Below are 19,751 nucleotides of genomic sequence, written 5' to 3'. Positions count from 1 at the left end.
AACAAAGTTGCAGTGTTTCCTTTTTATGTTGTATAGAAAAAAAGACAGATCTCTTGCTGTCCTAAACAAGAAGAATGCAATTGAGGTCAAGTTTAAGCCAGAGAGAAATTTGCCCAAGAAATCCAAAATCAGTGACTAGGATACAAGCAGAGCTCAAACAGGCCTGCCAAGCTTGTGCACTGAAGAGAGTGAAAGTAAAATGGGGATATGGCATTTGTGCAAATCACTCCTTGGCGCTGATCAGCAGTCTTGTTCCTGTCTGGCTTTTGGTGATACCGGAGATCTTGATTTCAAGTCTGTAGTTATCTCTTAATGCTAATATGAAGTAGAACGTTGTTATTACATATGCTTGACCATATCAAAATGTCAGATAATTAGCTTCAGTAATGTAGGATAGCCAAGGGATGTTTAATTAATTAGATTTTTAATTGGTCTCTATGTGTAATAGGATAGAAGAAGGTAAGAAATGTGGCTGTGTAATTCATCTGAAAAAAATGTTGTTTCCTCCCCTCACTCCTTTTTCAACTGTTGAGATTTCTTTTTGTCATTATTTATAACTTATTTAATTATCTGCTTTGGAATAATTTTTAGTGGATACTTGCCAGTTTACTAATATTCACTGCCCACTACCTGATGGTGTCAAAAACACACCATCTGTTCGCTTGTGCCTTCCAATAGTCTCTGAAGTAGCTAGCTGACTCAAGCTGCAGGTGGTAGGATTGCTCAAAATACATTGTCACCAAACTTCTTAATAACAAAACTTTTCTTTCATGTATGCTTTTTAAACTACATTTCTGACTTCATTATGGCTTTCTCAGCTACTTTCCTACTGTACACAAACCTACCTCCACTGCGAACAGATGTGGCACCACTGTACTGAGGAAGATTCGAGCCATAATTTTGCATTTTCACATTTGTGCTTTTTTAATCACATTTTGTATTTGTTTTGTTTTGTTCTGTTTTCTCAGCATTTTCACAGTCATTGAGCCAAAGCTGTGCATTCAATCCCTGGTCACATTTCTCTTGACAGCCTACTCCTCCACCATGCAGTAACCAACACCAGTTTGGTATTTTTGAGAGATGTAAGCACTGCTCCTCCTCAGCTGGACTTCTACACCAACATCTCCGCATCAAAGCCAGATCCTCATGGCCTTTGCATCTTCATCCCCCTGTGAGTTGGACAGAGCTGACACTTAGCAGGTGGGGATTGTAAGTTTGGGGAGTGCAAAAGGTACCTTTACACATATAAGTAGATTGGATCCAGAAAAGATGGTCTAGCCTAAAAAATTAATTGATAACAATAACAGTTTCTAAGTTTAAGGAAGTTTATCTAGTTGCTAAGTTTACTTTTAATGAAAACTTGAGACAATGGAATTTCAGCAGGGTATCTGGGAACAGAACAAACAGATGAGAAATGTATAACATACCCATGAAAACATGTACTGTTCAGCAGTCTCTTAGCTTTCTGATCATCCTCACTGGCTGCCTGGCTGGTAAACCTGTGCAGGAGTGGGTTTGTGATCAGCACTTCTTTGGAGAATCATGAGTTTCTCAGCCACCCCAGGAGATAACCTGTTATCTCTTCTTGGATGAGCTCCCCAGTGGTGCTGGGCAACTAATTCACCCTTGGTTCTTCCTGCTGCCAGGTTGGGATTGACTGGGAGAGCGGATCTGAAAGCTGGTAATCTGCTCAGCCTGCTGCTCAGGCAGGAAAACCACAGACTCATTAGCCCCTGTTAAAATACCTTGAAACAGGAAGTATCAGAAGGTTAAAAAGATAAAAACATAGCAAAATAATTCTTTTAAAAGGGAAAATAAGTTAGTGTTTCTGGTGGAAGAGTGAATGTCTCTATAGGCTTTTACTTAGACTCCCTGAAATGCTATTTCTGCCACTGAAGATTAATTTCAGTGCTATTATCAAATGTAGTCCTTGAGGAATTAATTGTGTTTCTATCTCATATCAAGGTCTTATTTATATAACCAAGCAATCTGGAACAGATAAGCTCCTTCTTGGGAAACCTCTGCTGCTCAACAACATTTGACTTTGCCTCAGACAGGTTATGGCCCTTTGGGACCTGAGGAGCTCACTAAAACACCATTTGTAATGCAGTGTGACAAATCCCGGAGCCAGGGTGATAATCTCTGAGAATTCTGTGCAAACACTCCCTGTGTCTCAGCAAAAGTGATTAATGGGCTCTGCAGAATCAGCATATGGCCCTCTGTATTAATTACTGCAGAGGTCTGCTAAATGCAAACCCCAAAATCTTGTATGGAGCCTTGAATTTGCCTGTGCTAATGAGGTAAGCTGGACCAGGCTGACTTGTCCAAGGTGAGCATGTGGGCACTGAACTTCTACCCAAATTGGGGTTGCAGCTCTGCTCCTGAGGGGGCTTTATGTCCCCAGACCAGAAGGAACAGGCAGGTGAGTGGGTGGGAAAACATAAGAAGAGTCTGTTTTTCAGCTGAGGACAGGGACACCATTCAGCTGGGCACCAGGAACTGAAGGGGATGTGATGGGCCAGAAGGGAGCGTGGATTGCAATATTCCCTCTGTTTCTGCCATAACTGATGTGATTTAATATGCATAGGGCCTCCATAAATCATTGCTGCTCGACTGCAGTGAGTGAAACTGTGCCAATTTATCTCCAGGGAAGATCTAAGCCTAAATGTTTTACAGAGGAGGAAAAGAGATGGGAAGAGACATGTGCATTTATCTTGCTAGTATGTTCCCTGGGCCTCATCCAAGGGGAAAACGTCTAGGTCTTGTCTCAGGACCCTTAAATCCTGGCTGTGGGATGTCGGTTGGAAGCCCCATGGAGAAGTCTTAATGAATTTATCATGGATTTATTTTTGATTCATTAAAATTATGTTGAATTCAGTACAACACACCAGACTTTCTTCATATTTTTCACTTGTCCTGTAGAAGTCCATGGCAGGGAGATCATTGCCTGCCTCAGAAGTTACCCAGTCGTGGTAAAGCCCTGACTGGGCTGCCAGATAGGATGTATTTATGCTCTGCAGGCTTCACTCCCAGTCATCGCACAATAAAAATGATTTCAGCTGGAATAAATCATTTGGCCATTCCAACAGTTCTGCATGGTCTGGTGGCCACAAGAACTTTTCTGCACTAGGACAGGGATTATTGATGGATTACTGTTGATGGTGCTGCATCAGGTGTGGAGGCACCTGGATTAAGAGGGGCTTGGCCCTCTCTCCCTTGTAATGCCGTGTGCCTTTGAAGATGGACGAGAGCAGCATAATTCTCTACCCTATGTCACACACAAAGAAATAAAAGCAAAGATAACTTTCCCATGACAGAAAATAGTATTGCATCTTGAGTATATGATAGTGCCCTTAAAAATTCCTAAGACCACGTTTAACCATTGGTCACCATCTAGACTGAAACAGTACTTCAAAATGGATAAGTGTAGAGAAATATACCCTGTATCTATTTGGCTACTTTGCAGTTGGCTGCTTAATACTAGATATTTTGTAAGCACTGGAAAGTCCGTAGAACAATTTTTCATTTAGTCATTGCACCCACTTATTAGGCATTAAACTTCTGGAGGGCACAGGTCTGAGGGAAAGTTAGCAACTGAAAAGTTTACAAATCAACCATAAAAAACAGTACTAAATGTCCTACGAGTCAACTGCCAATATCTGTAAGCATCAAAGCATCTTTTAAGAATTTGGTTCTCAGAACTTCACTGGTGAAGCCTGAACTGAATCTGCACAGATAAAAACTCACTTGTTTTCCTTGCACTCTGAGAAGCAAATACGTGAAGTGTTTGGAAAGTAGCACTGCGCTTGGCTTTGCAGCCTTTCTTCCCCTGAAATTGCTTGGATAAAGGCGGTGCAGCCAGAAAGCTGCATCCATACCAAAGAGCCTGCAGCCTCTCTTCTGAGAAATAGGAAAGCTTGAATTTAAAGGGATTTTAAATAAAATGAGCAATAACTGCTGGAGGAGCTGCCCAGGCAGACAGGTTGGGCATCGCCTGGCCTTCTGCTGGTGGGAACAAGTTCCTGGGGAGTGGGAAAAGCTGTGGTGCAGCACTGGGCTCCTGTCTGCATCACAGCCAATGAACTCATGGAAGGAGTCTTGATTCTTTTCTGAGAAGTTTCTGACAGTCGTGGTGTTCAGAGATAATAGTTAACCCTAGCAGCAGCCGAGCACGAAGAGGAACAGTGGAGAGCTCTCCAAACTCTCTAAACTCTTCCTTAAAATGAAGCGGGACGGGATTACCATGTCTCCTTGGCATGGGCCTCAAACCAAGATGACTCCTCACTGGATAAAATATTTCATGCGCTGGTTGGACAACAGCCTGCAGCTGTAGGAAGCTGCTCTTCCTTGAATTTTGTCTCTTGCTTTCAATAGAGCTTGAAGCAGGGCTAGCTCAAGGCAGTTCCCTGCATTGCCAACCTTGTATTTCTGTCTGACTACCTGCTGCGTTAATTTAGTGATATCACGCTTTGAACCCATTGGTTTATTGATTTAGCCCTAATTGGAACCCTGATGTAATCACTGTGTTGTTCCATTCTTAATTAACTTGGCAAAACTGGAGTGGGCTAAACCTCACTGCCTTATGAGTAAACTCTCTTGCTCATTCTTTTTGAGAAAATCCACTTAAATAAAATCAGCCACTTCAGTTTATTCTGTCAGACTACACCATGGGTCAGAAGCCCAAGGGTAGGTGTAATTTAAAACAAGGTATTTCCATGCCTCTTGGTTCTTCTCTCAGATTAGTATGAATCCTTCACATAATACTTGGAGAGCAAACATGGCACAGAAGCAAGCACAGAAAACAAAGCAGAACGGGAAGAAAGGACTGCTTTCTCATGCTACTTATTTTTCCAGAAACGCACTGTTAAAACATGTAATTATTTCTAACTTAAATGCTTACAGATTGAAACTGCTCAGGAATATGATCTAGGCATGGATAAAACGACTGTTCTTACTGGTAGACTGAGTACCATGTGTCAGACCATTCAGTAGAGTGGCTTTCAGTAATGGCTACAGTTCACACGTAGACAGCACCTTACATCAGCTTTGCCTTCTGTCATGCTTGGTAAGGAAATAGTCCACTTAGTGTACAGGAATTTCGAAGAAAGCCTCTGGTGGAGAGAGTAATCATACTTTCTGGGGGCATTTTCCATCCCAGCTGTCTGGGGCAGTTGCAATTACTGAACTTTGCAATTAGTTGCCCAGGTTTTTTGCAGCAATATTGTAGTTTTTGTGTCGTTCCCTGCATGCTTTCTGTTAGCTGTTGTTCATGGAAATCTCCAGTACTGGGTACAAAGCAAAGTGCAGGACCGCTGCTTTTACTGTCCCTATGTTTTAGAAAGAGAGCTCCTACCCTTGCCTTCTGCATCCTTCTGGCACTCTCAGAAATATGTTTTCTCCCTTCCATTTCTCTGGCCTTACAGTTATCATATTTACATCCCTTACTTTTCTGGTATGAACCAGAGCCAAAACAAACTACCACAGGCTGAACATGTGAACTAAGACATTAAAAACTCTATCAGTCGGTTCACAGATCTGATTTTCTAATTCTAATATTGCATATAAAGAAGGGAGAGAACGAGTGTCTTGCTTGCCTAGAAGAAGTACGGTGTTTGTAAGTGAGAAGAAACAGCTAGCATGTACCAGAATGTTGGTGCAGCTCAGTTTCAGTCTTCAGAACTACAAGCAAGAAAAATGAACTGCATCTCAGTGACTTGTAAAAGAATCTGGGCAATTGAGTGCAGTGAGCTTGAAGCTGCTCTAATGAAATCATTCCATCAGATGGGTGTAAACAGCTGGAAAGGGAAAACAGCTGGTAGAAACACTAGAGATCCCAGACCCTGGGATAAATTACTCACAAAAGAAATAGAAACTGCAGGAAAATGTCAAATTTGTTCGAGTTTCAAGGAGGATAGACAGCTGCTGACCACATTGGTGCAAAGGACAGAGTGGCTGCCAAAAAAAAGCAAAGGTTACGAGCCATGAAACATTGACAGCATCAGCAAAACAGATCCCCTCCTCTCAGCAGCCTTCACAGGGAATTGTGCCATTTCTGGGATCTCTCTGGACGCAGGGCTGCTGGTGGCTGGGGGTTTACTCCACGCTGATCCCACACAGCCATGCAGGAGGGAGCAGCACTGCCAGCACGGCTGCTGCAGCACAGTTCCACTGGTGACACTGGGTACTGGTGGCTGGGACATGGGATGGTGGGAAGGACGGTGTCTTTGCTCTCACCGTTGTGTGGCTGGCCAGGAGCTGGTGCAGAACGCTTTTGTTTTCCTGTATTGGACGTGGTATTGTAATACTGTCAATATTTGAGCTAATTTTTCATGCAAAACAAGTCCATCTGCTCTCTGCTAACAGGAGTATTTCATTTATCGTCACGCTTTTTCCAATTTTCAAACTTATGCTGCCAAGAGAGCTCAAAGGTAATCCTGTGCATCTTGTTAGTGGATAGAGCAAACAGAAAGGCCACTGCTCTGCTGGCTCACCCGCTCATCCCCTCATAAGTCTGTGCTTTCCTGATAAAGTGCTTTACAAACTAATGTTCCTCACCTAAAAGATTAAGCTTTTGAGATGAAGGAAGCAGCTGGGTTGCAGCGTGGTGTGCAGAGCGTGAGTGGTAGCTGCAAAAAAGCCTGTTTAATATCACATACAATGGGATCTTTGCAGCATCTTGTAGGATACAGCTAGTTATTTTAAGCCTTATACAGCGGACCTTTCTTCCTCCAGTCACACACACAGGTACACCAGATACTTAATCCTCTGAGGGGAAGGAGGATGGATCAACTCAGCCATGAGAAATGTGATTCCAGAGAGTCCCTGCAGCTTCAGTTCAAAGCTCGGATCAATAAAGGTAACCCTGTGCCTTAGAATAAAGACTTGTAAATATGTGCTTGCCACCTGACTCTCTTTGTAATGTGGCCAGGGGGTACGTCTCAACAAGTGATAATTGGAAAACAAGCACATGTGAGAAATCACCTTCCTTCAGCAAGGAGACAGCCAAAAATAGAACCGAACAGATCGCAGCCCAAGGCGCTCCAGGATCTTTCCACATGAATGAGAGCGAGTGGAAACGAAACGGCAAGAACAGAGCTGATGACAGCCTGCCTGCCTGTGAGATGTGACCTGCAAATGGATTTTACAACATTCCTGACTACTATCACAATTTGAGCTGCATATCCCTGTAACCAGCACACATTGTAGAGGGGAAAGCGTGTTGTTTTTTTCTGGTTACGACTCAGTAGGTGTGAGGTATCTCCTCTACTCCTTGGCTTGATCTGTGCTATCTGCTATGCATCTCTCTGTGCCAAGCTCTCCTCTCCCAAGTCCAGCAAATAATTTTGGGAATAATGGAAGAACTGAGGTAGCCCTGGCTTGGTGCTGGGCATCAGAACTCGAGGTGTGGGCTGGGGCTGGGGGTCTCAAGATGGCAGTAGAGTACTGGAGAGAAGTAGACTCATCCCTGCCCCATGCACCCCCCAGGTCTGCTCCCAAGCAAAGGGAGGGCTGGGCCCTGTGCAACGGTAGCATAAGCCTATCTTGTTGTTCCCCAGAGACTGCTACATCCCCTAATCCTTTTCTGAGGGAGCTGCTGTTGTTTCTAACACCGGAGAGACTTCTTCCAGAGGCCTCCAGTCACCATACTACACACAAATCTCAAGTGTCTGTGTATCAGGATGGCATGTTGAAGCACCAAAAGCAATTTATTTTTGCTTCTAACAAAGTCAAACTGAGATACATCCAGAGGTTGTCAGAGACCCCACCACACTGAAACTGTTGTCACATCCGAGTGGAAGAGGGAGATACCAGTTTGCCTGAGGTTATTTTAAGGAAGGATCAAATATCTGTCAGATTGGAGGGGGCCCTGGGCAGCCTGGTCTGGTAGGTGACATCCCTGCCCACAGCAGGGTGTTGGAGCTGGATGATCTTTAAACTTCTTTCCAACCCAAGCCATTCTGTGATTCTATGATTCTGTTTTTGCTCTTTAAGAGCAGCAGCATGCATTTACCGCAGAAGATTTTTTCCCAGGTACCTGGGGAAAAAAGAGCAGAGCAACCTGACTAAAAGAAATCTGGAGTGCAGGGTTCAAGGACAGGTTTTTGTTAGGTGCCTTTCTTAACACGTCAAATGTCTTGAGAGGAGAATGGCCCTGACCCTATTTCTGAGCATGGAAACAACCAGCAGACAGCAGTTGGAATAGGACAACAAAACATAAGAGAACTCTTGGGAAAGCAAACACACGTGGCTATCTGTGCTGAGCTGTGATCCTGGGCAGCAGCCAGTTCTCTCCCCTTGACCAGCAAGCTGTTTGCCTTTCTTTAGCATGGGAATAACTCACCTCTTCCATCTATCTTGTTCAATCAGCAAAAAATAAAGAGCTTATCTTCCTCCTCCGGACTGCTGTTTTCTAGTTCCATCCACTTTTGGTGTTTGGTAGACATCTATTTCAGAGGAAGGAGCAACTCTTGTTATAGGCCATGTGTCAGATGAGGAGGCCCAATCTGGGTTCCCCCAACCCTTGCCAGCTAAAACAAAAGGGCACCTCATGGGTTAACTGACCCAACTGGCACATAGAATCATGGAATCATAGAATCATAGAATCACAGAATGATAGAACGACCTGAGTTGAAAAGGACCACAATGGCCATCTAGTTTCAACTCCCCTGCTGTGTGCAGGGTCGCCAACCAGCAGACCAGGCTGCCCAGAGCCACATCCAACCTTGAATGCCTTCAGGGATGGAGCATCCACAGCCTCCTTGGGCAACCTGTTCCAGTGCGCCACCACCCTCTGTGTGAAAAACTTCCTCCTAATATCTAACCTAAACCTCCCCTGCCTCAGTTTATATGGCCGCATACTGTCTCAGTTTTACATGGCCTTATAATGATAGTGTCTGGATGTTAGCTGTGTTTTCTCAGCACAAGGATCCACTGTTTCCTTTAATCCTGACAAAACAGCTTTATATTTTCTGATAGTGTCACTTGTTAGTCTTGTGTTAAACCGTTATGCTGATGATTATCCTTTGAAGAGGATCATTGTCTGCTGTCTTGGATGGTTAACAGAGTTCGATTATTAAACCTTCTCTGGCACAGTGAAGCATAAGGAGAGCATGAAACACCAAATGTGTGGGCAGCCACTACACCATTTCTGTCCGTCCCAGCGCCAGAAAGCACTGACACAGAGCCAACCCTGTGGGATATGATCTCCAGTGGAGCCCAGGATCCCAGGTCCCACAGCCCAGAATGGAAGAACTGAGACCCAATGGGAAAATAACTGCCTTCAATACAGCTTCCATTTCAGCCAGTTTTTGTTTCATGTGACAAGATACCACACTTATTCTGTTGCTCTACAGTCTGAGTTTAATAATGGAAAACACAAGATCACCGAATCATAGAATCATTAAGGTTGGAAAAGACCACAGAGATCATCTAGTTCAACCATCCACCCGTCACCACCATAAAGGAAGACAGCAACAGCTGAGGAGGCTTAAATGAGAAACTCCCAATGTGATGGAGTATTAGAAAGTAGATAAAAGATACACTATGGATTTATCACCTAGATCTGTTATTTTTGTATGTAGTCTTGTCATCCATCACAGGGTTTTTTTTGTCTTAATGACTGAAGTACATGGCGAACCGTCATGTTCACATAGAGGAGTAAAACAGTTTGTCTTGATTTTTGCAAGAGCTTTCCGAGTATCCTAAGAACATAAAAGCCTTTTTCTGTAAAGACACTTTTGCCCCGTTTCATAATAACCCTGCTGTGATGGTGTGACATCAGTTGGATTCATTGTACTTCATTTATCAGGTTCGCAGTGATACACAGAAGACATCCCTCCAGGGATAGGAAATTCTGATACTCGCAGAAATAAAATTTAATAACTACTTTGCTGGTGTAATGGAAAATTTTATTACTTTCAGAGATATATTTCAAGCTGGGAGACAAAGGTTTTAGGCAGATCTTTCAGAGAAAATTGTGTTTTATTGAAAATGGATATAAAAGTAGATTAAGTCTCTTCCCGTATATTAATGCAACATTCTTTGGTCTGCTTGAAGCAGTCTGGCCAGCTGGTGAAAAATCTGAGCTTGTGTAACTGACAGCCAAGTTATAAGGGCACATCCTACAGGTGAGCCCAGTGTTTATATTAAAGCATCCTGAACACTGGGAAGTGGCTGTAAAACTAGACAAAAGAAAACAAAATAATACAACTAGAAAATCCCTAGTAACAGAAAAAGCGCATATGAAAAACATCTGTGAACATTTTAAATGCTGTAAAATAATACAGCAGCTCTAACTTCAGTGAGCAAACTGGAGTTGATGTCTTGGATATGCAACCATAGTCTTGTCCTCCACTCTTCTGGCAATGCCTATATAGTCACTTAAGATTTGATACCACTGCCTGAAAGACAGTTAATGTCTCAGAGCAAAATGCTATTTACTGCAGCTAGTGCTCTTCTCACTCAAAGTGGACTTAAAAAGGTGAGGGCAGGACATCACCAGTGGCCTTCAGCTGTGGTGGGACTTGCTTAGATGGGACTCTGACCACCAGGAGTGTTTTGAGATATCCACCTCAGTGCTGCTGACCAATATGAAATCTTCTTCTCTTCAGAGGAAATTCTCTGCTTCAAGGGTGGTGAGGTGCTGGCAGAGGATACCCAGAGAAGCTGTGGTGCCCCATCCCTGGGGGTGCTCGAGGCCAGACGGATCTGGGGGTCCTGGGCAGCCCGAGCTGATGGGTGGCAGCCCTGCCCCTGGCAAGGGGTTGGAAATAGGTGGTCTTTAAGATCCCTTCCAACACAAGCCATTCCAAGTTTCTGTGTTTCTGCACAATGTCACCAACCCCAGTGTATGTCAACAGCACTGATCTTGTTTCCACCCTTCAGGTGCACGCCGTGCTCGGTGCGCTGACAGCACAAATGGCTCCCTGCCCAGATCTCCTAACACAGCTGCCTTGGAGTGAGTTTCTCTTAGGACCAAATGCACCAGGTTTTTTCATATATCCTAGAGCTGCAACCACTGGATAGGTTCTTGTACCAGGGAATATGCCCTGCATGCACCTGGATGAGAAAATACCTATGTACACCTTTAACTTGATGGACAATCTGAGAGGATTCTGAAAAACTGGGACATGATTTGAAAGTTGCTCCCACTGTATCATGGTATTCATATGGGGAAAATGAAAGAGGGAAATCCTTTGTGCTATTGGAGGTGGATTTGTGATACTTCACTAAGGTAAGAGTTGCTATTGATGGCACCTCTCTGTCAGAAATGCCCCAGTATGGGAGTTTATGATAGTGGAGTGAGAGTAATCAAAAGAAAGTGTGGGATAAATAGTCCTCTAAGGATTTTGTCATGAAGAACTGTCCCTGTTGGGCTGTTTCCTTACTGGAGAATAGCTAATGGGATTTTAAATTATCCATCTAGAATATCAGCTCTTACGGGTTGTTTTTATCAGCCAAGGAGGTAGGGTGATTTCCTTTGCTGTCTGTCATTATATCTAGGGCAGTTGGCTTGGCCTTTCCCAAGGGACTGTGCTCAGTGCCGATCTTCTAGCCGCCTGGAGCCTCCTAAACCCTTCAGAGCCCTCTCCTTGCTTAGCAGCACTGCTTCCCCAGCACACCTGGCAGTAAATAAAAAGCATGGCTCCTTCAGTAGGAGTCTGGTTGCTTTTATCACCGCTTTCTGAGTGTGTGGATGATCTTGGCCTTTGGGACTTCAAATGAAGGCTCCAAGAAAAGCTGGTTAACAAAGATGAACCTAGAAGGAACAGGCAATTCCTTTCAAAGTGTTGCCACAGATTCAAATTGTGATATGGACTACTTCTATTGAGAAGGGTGGAAGAAGACCTTTCTGCCAACAAGACCTCTCAGATTAAAGGGAATAGGAGGAAGGGAATAGAAAGAATTTCAAAGTCTGTTTGCTATACAACTGAACTTCTCCATGGCAAAGAAAGCATATGGTATGAATGCAGAAATTCATCAGTGCAGACCTTTGGGAGACACCATGATTAAGCAAAACAGAGCCAGATGAACATTTGAAAGAAACAACAAACTGCCAGTGCAGAGAAAAACAATGGAGTGCCAAGTGACTACATTTGCAGATTCATTAACAGAATATTCAGGAATGTGACTTCTGGAAAAAGTTTCTATGAGAGCAGGCACAGAAGGAATAGGTTGGGTGCCTCCATGGCAGCATGGACAGAAATTTTTCTATGGGCAGCTTTCATCTTATAATTTTTTAAATATTTCAAGAATTAAAGCTCCTTCTCTGGATCACTTAGATTCTTAGCTCCTCTTTTACCCTGATGCCCTCCCAGATTAAAATATCAGTGCAGATGTGCCATGGAGACGTGTTCCCTTCCCCTTTCAGAAGGAAATACAGGGTTGTGATGGAAGATAAATACATGTGACCTCATACACAACCTTCAGTCAGCAGGAAATTAACTCCTTTAAATCTTAATTTCTTGGTCTTCTGCCACCACTACATGGCTTTCATCAAGAACTCATACCTACCAGACTTTATGGTGCTTCTAAAGTGTAAGCCTTAAAAAAAAAAATCTAATTAAGGTGACTGGAGTTAAAAATACATAGAAATTGTAGCTTTCAAGGGATTGGTTTAAATGTTAGATACTTCTACTACATTTAACTGGGACCTAAGGATCTATTAATAGAAGAAGGTTTTAAACATGTGCAGACTACGTATCGTCCTGATGACTTGTCAAATTATAAGTTAATTAGTTGTGCAATCAAACTTCAAGTGCGTAACACCTCACTGCTGTACCTTTCAGTTAAATTGGATTTTTCTACCCTGTATTCAGAGTAGAATGATTTTAGACAGCGTTAATTAGAAGCTGAAGTTTTCAAATAATACTGCTTGTGACGGGCTGGTCCAATGATCTTTAAAACATTATTTTTGCTGTAAATGCCGGTACCAAACTTACCGTAACAGTTTAAGCTAGCCCTTTGCATCTAAAGCCCATTGTAGCAGCTGGAAGACAGCCATGGGCAAGCATTCCCTACTCCCATCTGTATGAGTGCGATGTGCAGATGAAACCAGCTAGACTTCTCTTAGAAGTGCATAGTTTTCACATTCCTACTGCAAAGCATAAAGACTTTTTTTCCTCCATCTCCATAGGCCTTGTCCTCGTACTCCACTCCAAGTCTTGGCCAAGTGACATGGTCCCTAACCCTAACAGAGTGCTCCCTCCACCTTACTGCTCTCCTTTCCCTCTGGCAGGTAAAGGGAAACAGAGCTTTGGCTTCCTGCAGCTGGGACATACTTAAGTCAACGCAATACAAGGGTGAGAAGGCAGGGTATGCACCTTCACCACTTTGATGGCTCTCTTCACACGAGCTTCACCCTGGTCAGCCCCGACCAGGCTTTCTAGTAGGACAGGCTGGGAAATTCTTCTGCTGGAGGGGAAAACAACTGGGCACTTCATGTTGCGGGCAACTTGCCAACTGCAGCTCAGGTGGAAACCTTTCCACATACTTTGTGTCTTGTGGAAAATATCAGTTCCCATGGAGCAGGCAAACCACAGGTGTGTGGCTGTCAGGGAACACAGTAGCTGGCAGCTCCATATCAAACTGGAGGCTACAGTATCAGAGCATACTTTTTCTCTTTTGGCAGCACAGTGCTCAGGCCAGGTTTTATCTGTGTATTCAGAAATAACGTGTGAGCCACAGCCATTACAGCACAGGAATCTAACAGCTCTGATATGTTTCTCAAACAGTATTGTCTCCTTCAACCAGACAAAGACATGAATACCGTGTGCCCGTTTTCATCTCAGATGACAATCACACATATTGCACTGCCATGTGTCCAAGCATATTGTAACCAATCTCATCTTCCTGTGAGGAAAAAGTGATAAGTTAAAAATATTACTGTTCAGTTGTTAAGTAAAACCAGATATTAATATATAAAAATGGAAATACCACGCTTAGGAGGTAGGAGGAGGTTATCACTGAAATCAATGAGTTGTGTCTTTATTCTGTCCAGCATGCAGGTTTTGATCATGCACTTGGCCCTAGTACAAGAAAGACATTGAGGCCCTGGAGCACGTCCAGGGAAAGGCAGTGAAGCTGTGAGGGGTCTGGAGCACAAATCTTATGGGGAGCAGCTGAGGGAACTGGGATTGTTCAGTCTGGAGAAGAGGAGGCTCAGGGGGGACCTTATCACTCTCTACAACTCCCTGAAAGGAGATTGTAGTGAGATGGGTATTGGTCCCTTTTATCAAGTAACAAGAGGGAATGGCGTCTTGTGCCAGGGGAGGCAAACATAAGTTGTGCCAGGGGAGGTTCAGGTTGGATATTTGAAACAATTTATTCTCAGAAGCAGTGGTGAAGTGTTGGAACGGGCTGCCTAGGGAGGTGGTGGAGTCGTCGTTCCTGGAGGTGTTTAGGAAACAGGTAGATGTGGCACTGAGGGACGTGGGCACAGTGGTAATGGGTTGACAGTTGCACTAAATGATCTTAGAGGTCTTTTACAACCTTAACAATTCTATGATTCTATGTATTATTTTCTTGTAAGGTAACGGTGTGCTTTACTTTCCAATGCAGAATGATTTTCTTGGGAGTAAGCACAGGAATCCTTGGATCCAGAAATCTGGTACTTTGAGAGAAAAAGTCTTGGACATGAAATTAAGCAAGAAAATGAGTTACAGCAGAAAAACTGGATCTCAGGGACCATAGAAATAGAGGGAGGATTTGAGGAAAGGACAAAGAGATAAAACACATTCATGGTTGCACCTGTGAGCCTTCTGAACAGGCAGATGTCTTCATCACATCCCCGTCCCAGCTCCTGGAAATGACATTCAAATGGGTGTCACGGAAGCAGCTAAACTGCTTTTCCCCTGCTGCATTCCCCTCACAGATGGTGGACCTTCTGCCTCCCCCTTCTGTGGGATGCAAACCCACAGTCCTCTCACTGTTAGTCCACCCCAAGGGCTTCAGAACCATACAGTTCCACTGCCCACATGCCCAGCACATCTGGCTCGTTGTAGTGGTGGCTGCGTTTCCCTGGGGAAGTCAATGATCTGCACATCACACCAAACCAGAATAGCTTTTCATAACGCATTGGGTCATGAGAACAAAGGGTGCCATAAGTGCAAAACAATTTAGGTAAGTATACATGCAAACCTGTTTAGGCAGATCTAAAGCTCTGAGGTAGGCCCAGCCTTCTTGCCTGGCTTTGCATGTTGGGAGCAATCTGCCACTTCCCTGAAGAAATGGCTCTGGGCAGTTGGACAGAGTGTGCTGGCTCCTAGGATGGGCTGCATCAAAAATACCCACTGCAGTTGTGCACCAGAGCTGGAACTGCTCACTCAGCTGGGCTTTATCAAAAGAAACTTGTCGGTAATCAGTAAAAACTGTTTGACATCTGCTGTGCTCTGCTGATTGTGTCACCACTGCCAAAGAAACGACAGAACCAGGACGGGGGGGGTGAGTGTTGCTCCAGCACAGACCAGCCAGGAGTGGGTTAAGTGTTCTGTATACGTTCCTTGTGTAGGCAGCAGGTGTGCTGTTCTGGGGTTTGATTTGAAACCTTTTCAACAGCAGTACTACCCCTTCAGCTCTGCATAGCTGCTGTGCAATTCCACAGACTCAGCACAAAGACGACAGAGATACCAGCCCCGATCCGTGCTGCAGGGAGCAGACTGCCACAGTAAACCAACTGGAACTGCTTCTGACAGATGTGAAGATGAAACTAAGCACTGGAAGCACCCGGTGTCTTCTGCACTTATTTCAGCCTTGAGAAATGATTCAGAAAAGCTGTGGCTTGTGTTGCTAAGGAGCAGCCACCATTGCAAATCTTTTTGTGCCTTTTCTGGCTCATTGCTGCCTCCCTCAGCTTCATCAGGACTGGCTGCAAGTTTGTGTTCACACGATTACAGAATTCAAAACCATCCATTTTGCTTATTTTCAGTTTCCCATCCGTTATTTGACCTAACAGAGAAATGTTCCTATGTTAAGCATCAAATTCAGCTTTTGTATCCAAATGCTGAACTGCTTCTCCTTTTTTTTTCTCACAACATTGACTGTGGTTTCTTATTCCTGAAACATCAGCATTTCTTTTGTTTTGGAGATCAGCCCTGTAGTCAAGGAACATGAGAAGCAGTTTCATTTGTACAACAACAGATTATCCTGAATTTTCTGTCATTCAGAACGCTCAGCAGTGGGGTGGTTTAAAGTATCGCCCTCCATTTGCTGCAGTCACTGATCCACTGCGATGTGCAGCGTGCTCTGATGGGCAGTGCACGCTGACTCTGATTCTGCCTTACTCCAAATTAACGTGGGGACTGTATATGAGATGAATGAAATGAATAGGAAGCGCAGATGCATTGTCTGGCACAGGTTGGACTTGAGTTCTGTCATAAAAATATCCCAAGTTTCAACTTTTGCCTCAAAAATGCAGAATATTAATGGCGTTCCACCAGTTGATGGTAGACATGTCAATATGCCAGTAGTGGCCAGTGCTGGGACTCCTGAATTCAAATAGCATGACAGTGAGTACTTTTCTGAGGCTAATTTAACACACATGTAAAGTTGGCACAGTCATCTAAAAAAGCAGTGCTCACCCCTTCCCTCCTCTCTTCTCCCGCCTGGTGCTCCTTGCGTTGTTCTGGCACAGGTTTTTGTATGGCTGCCCAGCGAGCAGCATGTAGGAACTGATCCAGCTGAAAAGCAAAAAAAACCAACACATCTCTATTGGTGGGCTTTATCCTGAATCGTTTCTACCATCCCCAAATATAGATGATGGGTACAACTAATTGCCAGCAGTACCTGGGCATTGCAAGACAGGGAGCTACTCCAAGAAGGCAGCAGAGCAACTTACTTCAGAGAAGAGCCCTTCACATAAAGAACAACACTGGCTTCCAGCCCCCATCTGCTCTAGAAGAATGTTAAGCGTCAGGAGCAAATTCAGTATTTCTTACTGCAAGCATTCTTGATCGATATCAAACAACGTTTATAAACATCCATGATTAAAGGTCAGCCGCACAGTCCTCAATTACTCAGCATTAGATTCAGGCTGCGTTCTAATGTTCAATATTTTTATTGAAAACAAAAGTTGGGCAAGCAAGAAAAGAGGGAGAGCAGGGAAAGAACATGCAGAGAGCCGACTCATGGCAGCCAAACGACTGCTTGTTTCCTTCCTGGCTGCTGGGAAAAAGCTGGGGCCAGATGAAATTGGAGGGTGTGTTCTCCCAGAAAGTTTCTGGCGCTTGACTTATAACACAACATTAACATTAACGTTTGGCTAGAATGAACATCTTCTCCTAGCTGTGTTTCTGGAGTTTTTTGGACTCTATGCACGTAACGTTTTCAAGTAACACAAATGTAAGAAGAGCTCCTGTGAGAATAGCAAGGGAAAACTTCTGTTTTCTACTTCCTGTTCCTATCTCCCCTGTGGCTTCAGCTCACTCCCAGTTTAGCAGCAGAGTCCTGTCCTTTTTTCTGTGCGAGTTGAGATAATCTATTTCCTCATCTTCTCGCTTTTTGACATACACACAGTGCAGAGTTCACAGTGTGGAACCTAGGCTATTGTTTTTAGGTATAAGGAAAGAAAAATGGTTAAAAACATGTGGAAGAATGTGAACTGAGTTCTTGAGTGGACACTTGAGAGCTTCCCCCCCAAAATGTTCCCTATGTACCACCACAAAGAGGCACATTCACAGCAGCTGGATGGCAACAGGGAGTGGAAAACAGCCTCTTGAAGGCTGACCTCCTTTAGCTGCAGGTGTAGAACAATACCAGTGCACAAGGCCAAAGCTAAATAAGCAATCAAGGAAGGGCTTATGAAAGACAAGCCCAGCCCAACATCCCAAATACTATGAGATATCCCAGTGACTCCAACAAAGTTCCCACAGCAAAGTTGCACGTGGCAGCTGCCACTCAACAGGATTTTAAAGTGCTTTAATTAGCAACTGAAGTGTGATTTCCAACGATTCTTTCAGCCAATACTTTTAGCAATGTTAAAAATCAGCTGAAATTCTCTGAGTTACAAAGTCCTCTGCATTTATCCTGCAAAGAGATATTTAATTCTTCAGATGTAGGTAACACTCCCTGCCTCGCTTTCCTCCTTTCAACCCACTTGGAACAACAGCAGCTCTCACAAGGTATGGTCAAAGCAGTCTTTGCTTTGGTGGTCAGACACGCAAGGAGAGAATTAATTTTACAACCGAATCCCTTTGCAGGAATGTTTCCCTTAGATTTATGAACTACTTTTCCTTTTACCCACCAGAGAGAAGTAATTTGGAGAGCAGTGTGTGGATAGTAAGCACTGCTGTAAATACTTCAGATTTCGAGAGAACAAACCTGCTGCCTGCAAAGACAGAGCAGTAACAAAAGCATTCACTGCACTGTTCTGCACCAGTGAGGGAAAGGAACTGTTGTAGCCAAACAAGCTGGAGACATTCCAGCCTGAACGATAAAGCAGAAAGGAACATTTTAAAGCAAGGGTACCAATCATGTCTAAGTTCCATGTAGGAAGACTGGAGAAGTACTTGGAGAAGATGCTGCTGCTCACTAAATAGCGAGGAAAGTAGTTTTTATTAGGTAAAAAGCCAACTGAATGCTACTGGTTGACTCATAAAATTGTTCAAACTATTATTTGAAGAGTAACTGTAAGAAAAGGCAGATTACAGCTTTGGGAGTTTTGTTTTAGGGTCCAGAGGAGAGCCACAAAGATGATCAGAGGGCTGGAGCACCTCCCCTACGAGAAAAGAAGGCTGCGGGGTGATCTTAATGCAGCCTTTCAGTACCTAAAGGGAGCCTACAGACAGGAGAATCAACTCTTTGAAAGGGTTGATAACTGCAGGACTAGGGGAAATGGTTTTAAGTTGAGAGAGGGAAGATTTGGGTTGGATGTCAGGGGGAAGTCCTTTACAGAGAGAGTGGTGAGGTGCTGGAACAGGCTGCCCAGAGAGGCTGTGGATGCCCCATCCCTGGAGGTGTTCAAGGCCAGGTTGGATGGGGCCCTGGGCAGCCTGGTCTGGTATCTAATGTGGAGGTTAGTGGTCCTGCATGTGATGGAGGAGTTGGAGCTTCATGATTCTTGAGGTCTCTTCCAACCTGGGCCATTCTGTGATTCTGTTTTAAATACTCCAGTATCTTCGTAAAGAGAAACAAAGCAATGCTGCACAACAGCACTGCAGCAGTGCACATCTGCACAGTGAGATCAGGAAGATACATCTCTTGGAGATACAACAAATGCTCATAATCAGAGCAACTGCTTTGTCTATCAGCATTCCTTTGTCCTTGCTCAATAGGTCATCACTATACTATTGTGAAACCTGCTTTCCAAGAAATCTGTTTCTCAATATTACATGCAGGCCATGTTCAATAATGCTGAACACGTAACAAATCCTCTGCACTACAAAGCAGAGCTTGCAAAGATTGCTTCAGATTATGTTTAGTATCACCAGCAATACATCTCTGTAAAATCAATTTGTGGTGAGTGAGTGAGTGGTGCAATAAAGTGCAACATTGTTGACAAAGATGTCATAAACCTAAACCAGAGAAAACCCCAGAGCAGCCACCTTTCATTCTGGTCCCATGCTTTAGTATCTCCTCCTTACAGCGCTTTAGCCAAAGAAATGGAAAACAACTCTTGACTGTCCAGTGCAGATAAGCTGCACACACACACCTACTCAACCTAGCTCAACATGGGCCAGCCTGCAAATTTGCAGCACAAACAGAATCAGTTGCTTCCAAAGGTGGCTGAAACTCAGAAGCAGTACAGTCACTTCTGT

This window comes from Centrocercus urophasianus, unplaced genomic scaffold (assembly GCF_019232065.1).
Source record: "Centrocercus urophasianus isolate 14NV4802_14NV808 unplaced genomic scaffold, USGS_Curo_1.0 seq_11, whole genome shotgun sequence".
Classification (NCBI taxonomy): domain Eukaryota; kingdom Metazoa; phylum Chordata; class Aves; order Galliformes; family Phasianidae; genus Centrocercus; species Centrocercus urophasianus.
This window is presented reverse-complemented; position numbering follows the sequence as displayed.